General features: G+C 35.4%; 1 protein-coding gene across 2 annotated transcripts in view; it reads right to left on the bottom strand.

The window, feature by feature from the left end:
- Positions 1-12,467, bottom strand: part of EPHA6 (EPH receptor A6) — an 867,569-nt gene that overhangs the window by 569,487 nt on the left and 285,615 nt on the right. The gene's annotated exons all lie outside the window — the stretch shown is intronic.

Here is a 12,467-nt window from a genome sequence, read left to right as displayed (position 1 = left end):
ATACAAATGTATACGTGTAGTTTTAGCTATGACATACATTGGTTAATAACTAAATTTTATTAACATTTTCATTTCATTATACCTTGGATACTCAGTTCCAACATTCTTGACTTTACATTAATCAAGGTTGTTCTAAATTGGAATCATTAGCTCTGTTAATCAAAGTAAATAATAGTAGGCAATACATGATATGTTCATATCCATTTGCTTAATTAACATTAGTTTTGTTAAATTATATTTTGGGGGAGTTTTTGTTAAGTCTATTTATTTATATCTAAAGTGTTAAGAATTAATCTTCTATATGGAATCTGCTTTAGCAGTGGCCATTTACCCCGCAAGTCCCCTTTCCTTCCAGTCTGATCTGATTTTTTTATCAAATTCATGTCCAATTAAAAGATGTCACTCCTGTCTTAACATTAATACTCCCTTGACTCTGATGAATATTATTTAAATTTCCAAGCTCATTCTCCTATTTCCATCCACAGAACTAATAAAATAACTTCACATTTGTATTACAGTATGTGGTAGGCAGAATAATGGCATCCCAAAGATGTTAATGCCCTAATTCTTGAAACCTGTCAGTATGTTACCTTACATGGTATAGGGACTTTGCAGGTATACTTAAGTCTACAGACCTTAAAATAAGGAGATTGTCCTGGATTATCCATTCATTTGGATGGGCCTAATATAATCACACGAGCTCTTAAAAGTAGAGAATTTTCCTGAATGGAAGCATAAGAGAGATGGAAATGGAAAAGGTGCAAGAGAATGGTGGCAAAAAGGGGCAGTCAGTAATCTTCCAAGCATAAGGAGGATTTGACATGCTGTTGCTGGCTCTGAGATGTGGGAACTTGTATGCAAGGACCTGAGAGTCCTCTATGAACTAAGGGGAGTTCCCACCTGACAGCAGGCAGGTTAATGGGACCTCAGTCCTACAACCACAGGAACTAGATTCTGCCTACAACCTGAATGAGCATTGAATCATTATAGTTCTTCCCAGAGCTTCCCAATAAGACCCAAGCCAGCCAACACACTGGTTTCAGCCTAATGAAATGAAGAGCAGAGAAACCAGCTGAATCAACCTGGACTTCTGATGTAAAAAGACTAGGGAATAAAAAATTTGTGTTGTTTTAAGCTGATAATTTTGTTATGGCAGCAAGAGAAAACTAATACACAGTATTACAGTATTTTTGTATTCAGCAATTCTCATATTTGTTATAAAGTTTATTTAATATAATTATTCAGGTATTTGGGAATGGCATTATTATGCACCCTTTTCAATGAGTAAAATGGGTCTCAGAGAAACCAAATGACTTCTGGAAGATTCTGTACAGCATACTGCAGAGGATCAGAGCCCCACCCAGGTCTTTTAGGTTCTGGTTTAAGGTCTTGCATTATAACAAAAAAAGAGAACCTGACAGTATTTTAAGTGCAGAGCAACATTAGAGTTGGACGTTTCTTTTCTTTCTCAATACTGCCTTTCTTGACATTTTTAAGGAATCTTTACTTAATGTTTACTTATTTTTAAGATAAGAAAAAATTTAACCTTCTAATTTTCGCTCAGTTATTATAAAAAGCTAACCATAATAGTAAAGCCTCAAAGTGTTGAAATTCCGAAGAAAATGTGTAGAACGATGCAGTACAACATAATACCTATTTCACTTACATCATAGATAGAATGAGATCGGTTTCCTTGTATTGCCATCAATTTACATATTCAAATGGGGTATAATAATGTGAATAAATTAAGTATATTTTAGTTCAATTGCCTGAACCTGTGGCATCTTTCATTGCACGTGATATCAGGACTTCATCACTTGAACTGCTGATCTACATGGCACCCAATAGATTGTTCTTGAAGGTATAACCAGCCTCTCAACAATAGCAAAAGGTAGAGTGAGTTAAACGTTCATAAAATTTGATCACGTGGGTGCATAGTAACAGGCAATGTATTGCTGTAAATGTTATCGGTTTATTTTACAAGAAATAAGGGTACAAAATATACCTAGAAAAAGAAAATGAAAATAAAAACTTCATTTACTATTGTATAGGGAAAAAGATTGAACCTATTTTCCCAATATGTGATAATTTAGATGTAACACTGTTCTGATAGTTTCCATCAAAGCCTGAATAAGTTTTTATGATATATTGGTATGTTTCACTTTAACTACAGCTTGATCAATTTAATGAAATAATGAATATCCTAAATTGAAAAATATTCCCTGTTCGAAATGTATATTGTTCTAAAAACAAAGAAATAAAATATCTGTAGGAGAATACAGCCATTATGCTTTTAATATTTTCACAACAAAATACTCCAATTACATTTCAGTCTTTTTATGTGTTTGCTAACTGAAGTAAATAAGTTTAAATCATGGTTTTATATAATTTTTCATTCTGTGTATAAGTTAATTTTATAAGTTCTATTAGAAGAAAAATCAACTATATAACTTTCTGAGACATCATATCAAAATTCACTAGGTTAAGTTTGCAAACATTTTTAGAGACTGTCAGTGTTCACCAGAAATGACCATATTGGAATTTCTGATGTGGCCAGAAGTAGAAGTTTAATTCTAATCATATGCAGCAGGACTTTCAGGACTGGAGTTGTTCTCATTGTTGGAAGAGTCCATACAATCTGATGAAATTCTACATGGCACAATTAATCAAAGTTTAGGTATAAATAAATATTACTAGCATTTTATTAGATATCAATTCTTCCCAGGACTTTTAAGGAAAAATGTTCTTTAGGTAACTATTTTTTCCCCTTTGAACTTTATTACTAAGATTTGTATTCAACAAATACTCATCAAGTACCAATTATGCTTGAAAGTTGGGTCATATCTAGGTTACTTATTTAAAATGTTCATTTTATAGCCTTTTTGAAAGTGATTCATGTTGTGTTCACAAAACTTTTCAAAGGCACCACTTTGCTTTTATATTAACAATAGCCATTTTGAAAATACAAAGTTGAATGATGACAAGGAGTAATTTCATTGCACTGAGTGAAATGGAAAAAATGGATTATTTTATTTCTGTGGTTAACTATTCATGCAATCATAATTTGATTGTCCAGAATTATATTTCTGATCAGTCATTTAATTCCTGTCAAGCACTTTGAGGAAAAACTACAATACATGAAAGCTACATGTGGATTCTGATCTTATCAGAAATTACATGCATTCACTCTTTGTGGAGAAAAGTGTACACAATGGTTTTAAAGAGAGCTATCAAATTGGCAGGGTTGTATCTATACAATATATTAACTAAACTCAATCTTTCTCTTTGTATTCTAGAGCTCATTAGTTTAAAAAAAAATTTTTTTAACTAGGTAAATGACAGAGATGCCTCTCTGTTAACCTGCGCCTATTTTTCTTAGAATGATCAATACGTGATAATTAGTGTTATTACTAGTACTGTCTCTAAACATCTTGGTAGCATCATGAAATACAAAGCAGGTGAAGTCATAATGGAAGAGAATTCATAGGAGACATTGAAGATAATGCTGCCCAAGCATGGTTTTTGGATCTGAATCCTAGTATGCCCTTCCCTCGTCTCACTTTGAGGAGAAAAAGGTATTGAGTCAGCTTCCCTTCTTATTGCCCTCTTATTGTAGAGGGACAGAAATGGGCAATGAAGTAATTATACAGGTAGAAAAAAACTAATCATTAAAACCATTCTCCTGTTAACTTTAAGAAACCATTAGTTGTGAGGCCAAACAAAAGTAAAGGATAACAAGTATTGAGTAAATGCTGAATCACTAATCAAGGCAATATGAAAAGTCTAATTTTACATATTGGTTAACATACATAGTCTTTTTCTTTTTTTTTTTTTTTTTTTTTTTGCGGTACGCAGGCCTCTCACTGTTGTGGCCTCTCCTGTTGCAGAGCACAGGCTCCGGACACGCAGGCTCAGCGGCCATGGCTCACGGGCCCAGCTGCTCCGCGGCATGTGGGATCTTCCCGGATCGGGGCACGGACCCGTGTCCCCTGCATCGGCAGGAGGACTCTCAACGACTGCACCACCAGGGAAGCCCCATACACAGTCTTTTTAAAGTCAAAATCAGAGATAGCAACAATATTTCAATTTTGCTTCTCTATACATTTTAATGCTAGTCCTGTAATATTTTTGACTTTCTGTTCAAGTACTCAAAACTACTCATACAAAATATTTTATATATATTGTTCTTCAAGAATGAATTAATTAACACTAGCTTATGATATGGGGAAATGGCTTTACTGTAATCAATTATTTCACCTAATTCAATTTATTAAAAATGATAAAGAGATGGAGCTATTACAGTATTGAATTTTATCTTCACCTGCTAATATAAACTCTTATTATTTTTCTTCCCTAGTTGTAAAAATATTGGGAGAAATCACCGTAAACAATCCGTTGGTACAACTCTGCTTCTCTTGTCAAGGATTACACTTAGTGAAACACAACCCTTGTAAAGGAGTATAATCCCCAAATAAAACTTGATTCTTCATACCTTGTTTCTCAACCATTATGGCCATATAATCTTCAAGGTTACTTATATACCCAGGCAAGTTACTTAGTATTTCTAGATTTTAATTTCTCTTCCTTCATTACATATAGAAATAATAATAGACTCTACCTATTGGAGTTAATGTATGCAAAGCATTTAACATAATGTTTAACATAGCAAGGACTAAATAAATTGTATTTATTAATAATAAAAATACTAAAAGAGGGCTTCCCTCATGGCGCAGTGGTTGAGAGTCTGCCTGCCGATGCAGGGGACACGGGTTTGTGCCCTGGTCCAGGAAGATTCCACATGCCGTGGAGCGGCTGGGCCCATGAGCCATGGCCGCTGAGCCTGCGTCCAGAGCCTGTGCTCTGCAACGGGAGAGGCCACAACAGTGAGAGGCCCACGTACCGAAAAAAAAAAACAAAAAAAAAACTAAAAGATTCGATAATATAAAAGTATTTTATAATTGTATTATATGAACTTAATATAGATTAATAATTGATGTAATATAATAATACATTAATGTTAATTACAGACTATTAATATAAATTATAGTAATTTTAATAATGACGCCACTGAGCTATGTTTATTATATTGATTAAAATGGAACTAATTTGATTGTTTCATTTTTAGCATGACATCTTTCATGCAATGACTGTCTAGATTTACGTTTCAGGTCTTTATTACTTGTCAGGAACTTTGAAACGTCTCAGTAAGGCACATAATCTAATTACAATATTTATTCAGTTATTAAAAATAAGGCCATTTAGGTTGCTTCCATGTCTGCACAGGGAACTCTGCTCAATAACATGTAACAAGCTGAATGGGAAAAGAATTTGAAAAACAACAGATACATGTATGTGTATAACTGAATCATTTGGCTGTACACCTGAAACTAACACAACATTGTTAATCAACTATACTCTGAGATAAAATAAAAAGTTAAAAAAAAAATAAGGCCAATAGACAGTGCTAAATTCAAACAAGCAGTCCTATGCTTGTGTGTGCTGGTACTCCTATGGCCAGGTCTGATGGAAGAAAATGAATCTATCAAATGCATTTGACTGGCAGATGATGACAGTTAAAGAAAATGTTTGACTTGGCTTGCGAGGCTTTGGGTGTTTCTCACATCTGTATTTAGCTTCTTAGTCATTTCAATTTTACTGAATACCTACTAAGCATGAGGCACTATAAGACATAAAAGACAGGTAATATATTTCGTATTTCCTCAAGTAGCCATCATCTGGTATAAGATAAAGGAATGGATTTAATGAGTACAGTATAAAGGAGCGTCACATGAAAGGAGACAAATGAAAAGATCACTTCTAAGTGGACTTAAAAGGGAAACATTTATAAAGAAATTGTTATTAAAAAAGATTGTAGAGCACAGACTGGTTCTTAATAGGTGGAGATCAGAAGCACAGTATTTTAGGTATTGGGATGAACAAAAGCATAGGGTTAGAAAATAATAGGACCTATTGTGGGACTCAATCTTGGTTCCTAATGCATAGATTCTTTGAAGAGAATAGTATAAAATAAGACAAGGAAGGTACATTAAGCCAATACCGAAGCATTCCAATTTAAAGCACTGCACTTGTCCTTGGGCTTATGGGGACCAGTTGTATGATTCTCTTGTCTATTATTTACCTTAGGTGCCTAAGAAGTAGGTAGTAAATGCTTTAAAATTTTTGATAAATGAATGATTTAGTGAATTAATTAAAGTTTGTACTTTAATAATAAGAAATGGGTAGCCATGACATTTGGGTCAAGAGTGGACATTAGAAAGAGTGATCAGACAGTGTTAGATTATGATAATTAAAGGGGTTAGAAATTAAAGGGGGAGAAAGTAAAAGGAAACACATTTTATGAATGAGGGAAGAGGAAGTGAGTGTCAACAACTATGAAGGGGCTGAGATTTATCCTAGTTGCAAGCTTACATATTAGGCTGCCACAGTTTCATGGATGCTGGCAGAGGACAAGATCAGAGACAAAGGACTTTATTACTCACAGGTAAAAAGGTTACCAGATATCAGCATTTGTGTTGGTTCCTCAAGCCTCAATTCCCACAGACAGGTGACACATTCATACTCAGTGGGCTACATTACTGGAGAGGAAACTGAACCCTTGTATAAGGCAGTAAGGTAACCAAAACTTTGTCCCAGAGAGAGACATTAAATTTATTATACTGGACAGTAAATCAACCTGTTCGTTGTTCCAGAGACAGACACTATCTCTTTCATCTAAGGCTGTTAACTATAAGCATCCTTGAAAAGATAGTGTAAAACAAAGGTAGCTTACAAGATGTGCAGAAACATGAAAGACCCATAGAGAATTGTCTCCCAATAGTGAAGACCTGAATTAGGAGGTGGCAGTGAAAATTCCATTCACATAGTCACCGTATTCATGAAAGTTTCTATGATTTTTATTTAGCCTGAAGATCAAATTTTTAACAAGGGCAAGAGAATTTTTTTGTTATTTTTTTCTCAAACTAGTAGAAAAGATAATTACTTTATTGCTTCTATACCAATGTTCATCATAGGAGGGAAATGTTGACTTCTTACAAGAATAAATTATCAGTCAGAATTTAACACTTCTGTACTTTTCTTGAAGATGGAAGATAAATTCGCAGAACTCAGTAAGGCTATTCAAAACCTAAGGACAGTTTCTACCATCTTGACAAAACCCAGTAGTAGTATATAAATAAACTCCATGAATTAGAATTTAAAACATTTATGTATTAAGAAGAATGATCAATCAATTATGCATATAAACTAAAATATCACAGTCAATACACTTTGTTCTGAGCTGTGAATATAGCAATGGCTTTTAAAAAGCAAGGCAGAAGCAACAGGGCCACACACTTACTAGGTCCTGTGGTAAAGAATTAAACCTTACCCCAAAATGAGATCTGGCCTTTACCCTCAATTTCTGAGAGGTAATCTCTAAACCCTTGTAACGTCATACTTGACAGGATTATGTTTACTTGGTCTGGGCGGGTGGGTGGGTTCTGAGTCGTGCCAACAATTTAATTTAGGGTGGCCTTTGGGTCACCTGGTATCAGCTGACACCTGTAGGGGGTGGAGATTGAGATCAGTCACATGGGAAATCAATCATGCCTATGTGATAGAGTCCCAGTTAAAACTCTGAACACTGCAACGTGGGTGAGTCAATCCTCGGTTGGGAAAACTCTGTCTCTACTGTCGGCAGTCGGGGTGGGGAGGTAATATTTTGACTGCACAGGGAGAGGACAAGTGGAAGCACTACGATTAGAACTCTCTTGATCTCTACTACGCTCTTCTTCTCTTGTCTGATTTTTAATCTGTATCCTTTAGCTATAATAAATTGTGACCATAAATATAGCAGCTTTGGGTTCTGTGAATCCTTTCAGTGAATGTTTGAACTGGACAGTGGTTTTGGGAATCTCCAAACTTGCAACTGTTATCAGAAGTAAGGGTGGTCTTGTGTGGGCTGTGTTCTCACTTTGCATAAGTCCCAATTCTAAAAAAATTATATTCAGGAGACAATATTTCATCTTTTTGTGGAAAACATTTTATATTTTTCTAATTCAAATTTTTGGTTTGCGTATTTCAATATGTAAAGGACAACATTCCATTTTATTTTTAATAATATACATTTAATTATATATACATGAACGTGTGTATGTACTTTCATGAACTTCTAGAATCTGTTTTCCAAATGCATTTTTTAAACTTTTTAAAAAAATCAACAAGATTGACTATATTTCAGTTGAAAACAAAGCATATTAATCTTAAATACATATTATTCTTATGGACCAAATGCTCAAAAAATGAGATGTATCTTACCTAAAAATAAGTATGTATTTAAAAATGATAACAAATTTGACCATTTTGTAATCATTCGAAGCTAATTCTTCCTCATTTCTATTCTTAGTAGTTTTCTCTTACATATTTCTTTAAATTTATTGTAAACTTAAGGAATTTCACATTTTGAAGTCTTTTCATAGGCAATTCTTGAGCTTCCCAATTAGAAATGTTATTAGCATAGCCCTAAAGATCCTCATTAGTGGAAATGTAATCCCAGCTGCCTACCAAATGAGTTGGAGACACCTTTGTCTCCAACAAAGGTGGAAAGTGAGAAGGTCAAATTCACCACACTGATTTCATTCTTTTTTTTAAAGAATACATTAGCTACACTAGAAACAGACAAACTGACCAATTATAGACTCTTGCTGGTACAATGGTGTGAAAAGCAAATTTACACACCATTATCATTAATAAATGCTTATTATATACCTACTGTGTGTAACCTGTACAGAGAGGATGGTCAAGCCTCTTTCCTAGTAATGTGGTTTTGAATCTAGCCACAGCAATTTTTAGCCTTAGAGTTTCAGATTGACTTGGGAGGGCCATGTGCATCAAAGTTCTCTAGGTAGCCTGCATGAGAAAATATGTTCTCATTACTTCCCCTTAGCCCTGTAACCTGGTGACAGTTCTTCTTTTAGTCATGGGCCAGAGGAAGCAAGACAAAAACCCCTGTCATTTTCTAAATTCACAGCATGAGACTATAACATTTCTTTAACTCTTCTTCTTTTATTTCTGTCTCCCACTGCCAGTCTGACTGTCAAAGTCACAGCAGGAAATAAAAATGAAAAGAACCATAAAAGAAACCCATATGCAGAACTTCCCTACAGGAATTCAGCAAGAGGGGTAAAAATAAATGAAAGTGGCTACATTGACATTTGCCCTCCAGCAAAACATTAATAAAAAGGAAAAACAAATGTATGCCTGCCCACCCCTCAAATATGTCCCCTGATATCAGAAAAGGGAATGTTTCACTTTTGTAATAGATGAAAAGACCAACTACTTAAACATATTTTGCTGTGAGGAGTTTTAAAAATATAAAAATTGAAAATGATTCATACTATTCAGGTAGACAAAAGTCAGTATAAATTTCCATTGATTTCAAGGTCAGAGTTTTACACAAAAATTCCGATAAAAACATGTAAAAAACAATGCCTTCAAATTTTGATATGAAACAGATCATTAACACTATCGTGTATAAGCATAAAAGCAGTTAGAGCACCTCAATTTAACATCAATCTAATAGCAAATAGTATATAATAAAAGAAATTTTACATTTTTAACAATTATAAGTTTCCACTGAATTTTTGAAAAAGATTATTTGTTTTTAAAATTCAAAGTATGCTTTTATTACAAGAGTTCTCTGAGTGCACATAGTATTTAGAAAATCTGTATATTGTATTATGTTAACAAGTCATTTCTTAAGTCATAATTGCATTTTTGAAAATGAACTTTTTATTTTGAGATAGTTTTAGATTTGCAGAAAAATTGCAAAAACAGTACAGAGCCTTAGTTCTCATGTACTCCTCACCCAGTTTCCACACTGTTAACATTTTATATTACCAAAGTATATTTGTCAAAACTAATAACCTGATATTAGCACATTACTATTAACTAAATCCCAGACTTTATTTGGATTCTACAAGTTTTCCAGTTTCTTTTCCAATCTTGGGTGTCACATTGCATTTGATTGTTATGTCACCCTGGTCTGTGACAGTTTCTCTTTTCCTCAATTTCCACGTCCTTCACAGACTTAGGGAATGCTGGTCAGATATCCAGTAGAATGTCCCCAATCTGGGCTTGCATAATTGCTCTTAAGCCTATCGATTTGATCCATGTTTGCATAGTTTTGCCCATGTATAACTACTAAATAAATAAATAAGTGAATTTGTTTCAATATTAAAAAGGAGGATGCTGACCAGAAAGATTTGGTAAAATTTTCTCTACTAGTTGAAGTGCTTTATAGCAAGAAAAATAATAAGTATGAGATTTACTCATTAAATTGATAAACATTTATTGAATGCTTACTTTGTGCCTGATATTGTGCACTGCAGAGGGAACACAGAAATGAAAGATGCAATTTCTTTACCCACAAAGGACACAGTCAAGAAAAGGAAAAGTTCAAGTAAATATAAAATTATCAGAGAAAGTGTGGTGGACTGGGTGGGAGTTAATTTCAAAGACCATAATGCCCACAGAGCCAGATATACATGACTGTAAAATAACTGAATGTGTTCAAATACATCTTGTTAGCTTTATAGATAATACCTGCACTTCACTCTATTAGAAAGAGATGTGAAATATATCTGCTCAGGCAGAAGAGGTAACATCCAAGGTAAGTTTTATAGAACGAGCTGAGTTTCACCAGGGGAAGAAGTGGGCAAAAGGAGATGTAGTCAAAGGAAGCAAATGCTTTTGTGTGTCTGGAGCCTATGATGCCAGCATGCTTTGAAAATGTCTTTTGGATTTTATTGAAATGAGGATCAGAAGTTAAGAGAGGATTATTCTCCCTATTTATTTTAAGTAAGAGCATGACAAACGAGATTTGCATTTTTAAATATATTGAATTACTTATAATAAAAGAGCAACCTATATCACTCAACATATTGCAAATGTTTTTCATTTCCTTTTAAAACTTCTTTGCATTTTAGAAAGAATATTCTGGCAGCAGTGTGGAGAGTGAACTGGAGGGAGAAAGAACTAGAAGCAGGAAATAATTAAACAGAAACCTGTTAGTAAAATCAAGACAGAGATTGGTTCAAGATGGCGGAGTAGAAAGAAGTGCGCTCACTCCCTCTTGTGAGAGCACCAGAATCACAGCTAACTGCTGAAGAATCATTGACAGGAAGACACAGGAACTCACAAAAAAAGATACCCCACATGCAAAGACAAAGGAGAAGCCACAATGAGATGGTAGAAGGATGCAATCACAATAAAATCAAATCCCATAACTGCTGGGTGGGTGACTCACAAACTGGAGAACACTTATACCACAGAAGTCCACCCACTGGAGTGAAGGTTCTGAGCCCCACGTCAGGCTTCCCAACCTGGGGGTCCGGCAATAGGAGAAGGAATTCCTAGAGAATCAGACTGTGAAGTCGAGTGGTATTTGATTGCAGGCCTTCAACAGGACTGAGGGAAACACAGACTCCACTACTGGAGGGCACACACAAAGTGGTGTGCACATCAGGACCCAGGGGAAGGAGCAGTGACGCCATAGGAGATTGAACCAGACCTACCTGATAGTGTTGGAGGGTCTCCTGCAGAGGCAGGGGGTGGCTGTGGCTCACCGTGAGGACAAGGACACTGGCAGCAGAAGTTCTGGGAAGTACTCCTTGGTATGAGCCCTCTCAAAGTCTGCCATTAGCCTCATAAAAGAGGCAGGTAGGCTCCAGTGTCAGGTTGCCTCAGGCCAAACAACCAAGGGAGGGAACTCAGCCCCACCCATCAGCAGACAAGCGGGATTAAAGTTTTACTGAGCTCTGCCCACCAGAGCAACACCCAGCTCTACCCACCACGGGTCCCTCCCACCAGGAAACTTGCACAAGCCTCTTAGATAGCCTCATCCACCAGAGGGCAGACAGCAGAAGCAAGAAGAACTACAATCCTGCAGCCTGTGGAACAAAAACCACACTCACAGAAAGATAGACAAGATGAAAAGGCAGAGGGCTATGTACCAGCTGAAGGAACAAGATAAAACCCCAGAAAAACAACTAAATGAAATGGAGATAGGCAACCTTCCGGAAGAATAATTCAGAATAATGATAGTGAAGATGATCCAGGACCTCGGAAAAATAATGGAGGCAAAGATAGAGAAGATGCAAGAAATGTTTAAAAAAGACCTAGAAGAATTAAAGAGCAAACACCTAGAAGAATTACAGAACAAAGAAACAGAGATGAACAATATAATAACTGAAATGAAAAATATACTAGAAGGAATCAATAGCAGAATAACAGAGGCAGAAGAATGGATAAGTGACCTGGAAGACAGAATGGTGAAATTCACTGCCACGGAACAGAATAAAGAAAAAAGAATGAAAAGAAATGAAGACAGCCTAAGAGACCTCTGGGACAACATTCAACGCAACAACATTCACAGTATAGGGGTCCCAGAAGGAGAAGAGAGAGAGAAA

The sequence above is a fragment of the Delphinus delphis genome, chromosome 4 (genome assembly GCF_949987515.2).
Source record: "Delphinus delphis chromosome 4, mDelDel1.2, whole genome shotgun sequence".
Lineage (NCBI taxonomy): Eukaryota > Metazoa > Chordata > Mammalia > Artiodactyla > Delphinidae > Delphinus > Delphinus delphis.
Note: the sequence above shows the minus strand (reverse complement) of the source record. Positions and strands in the feature narration are given on the sequence as shown.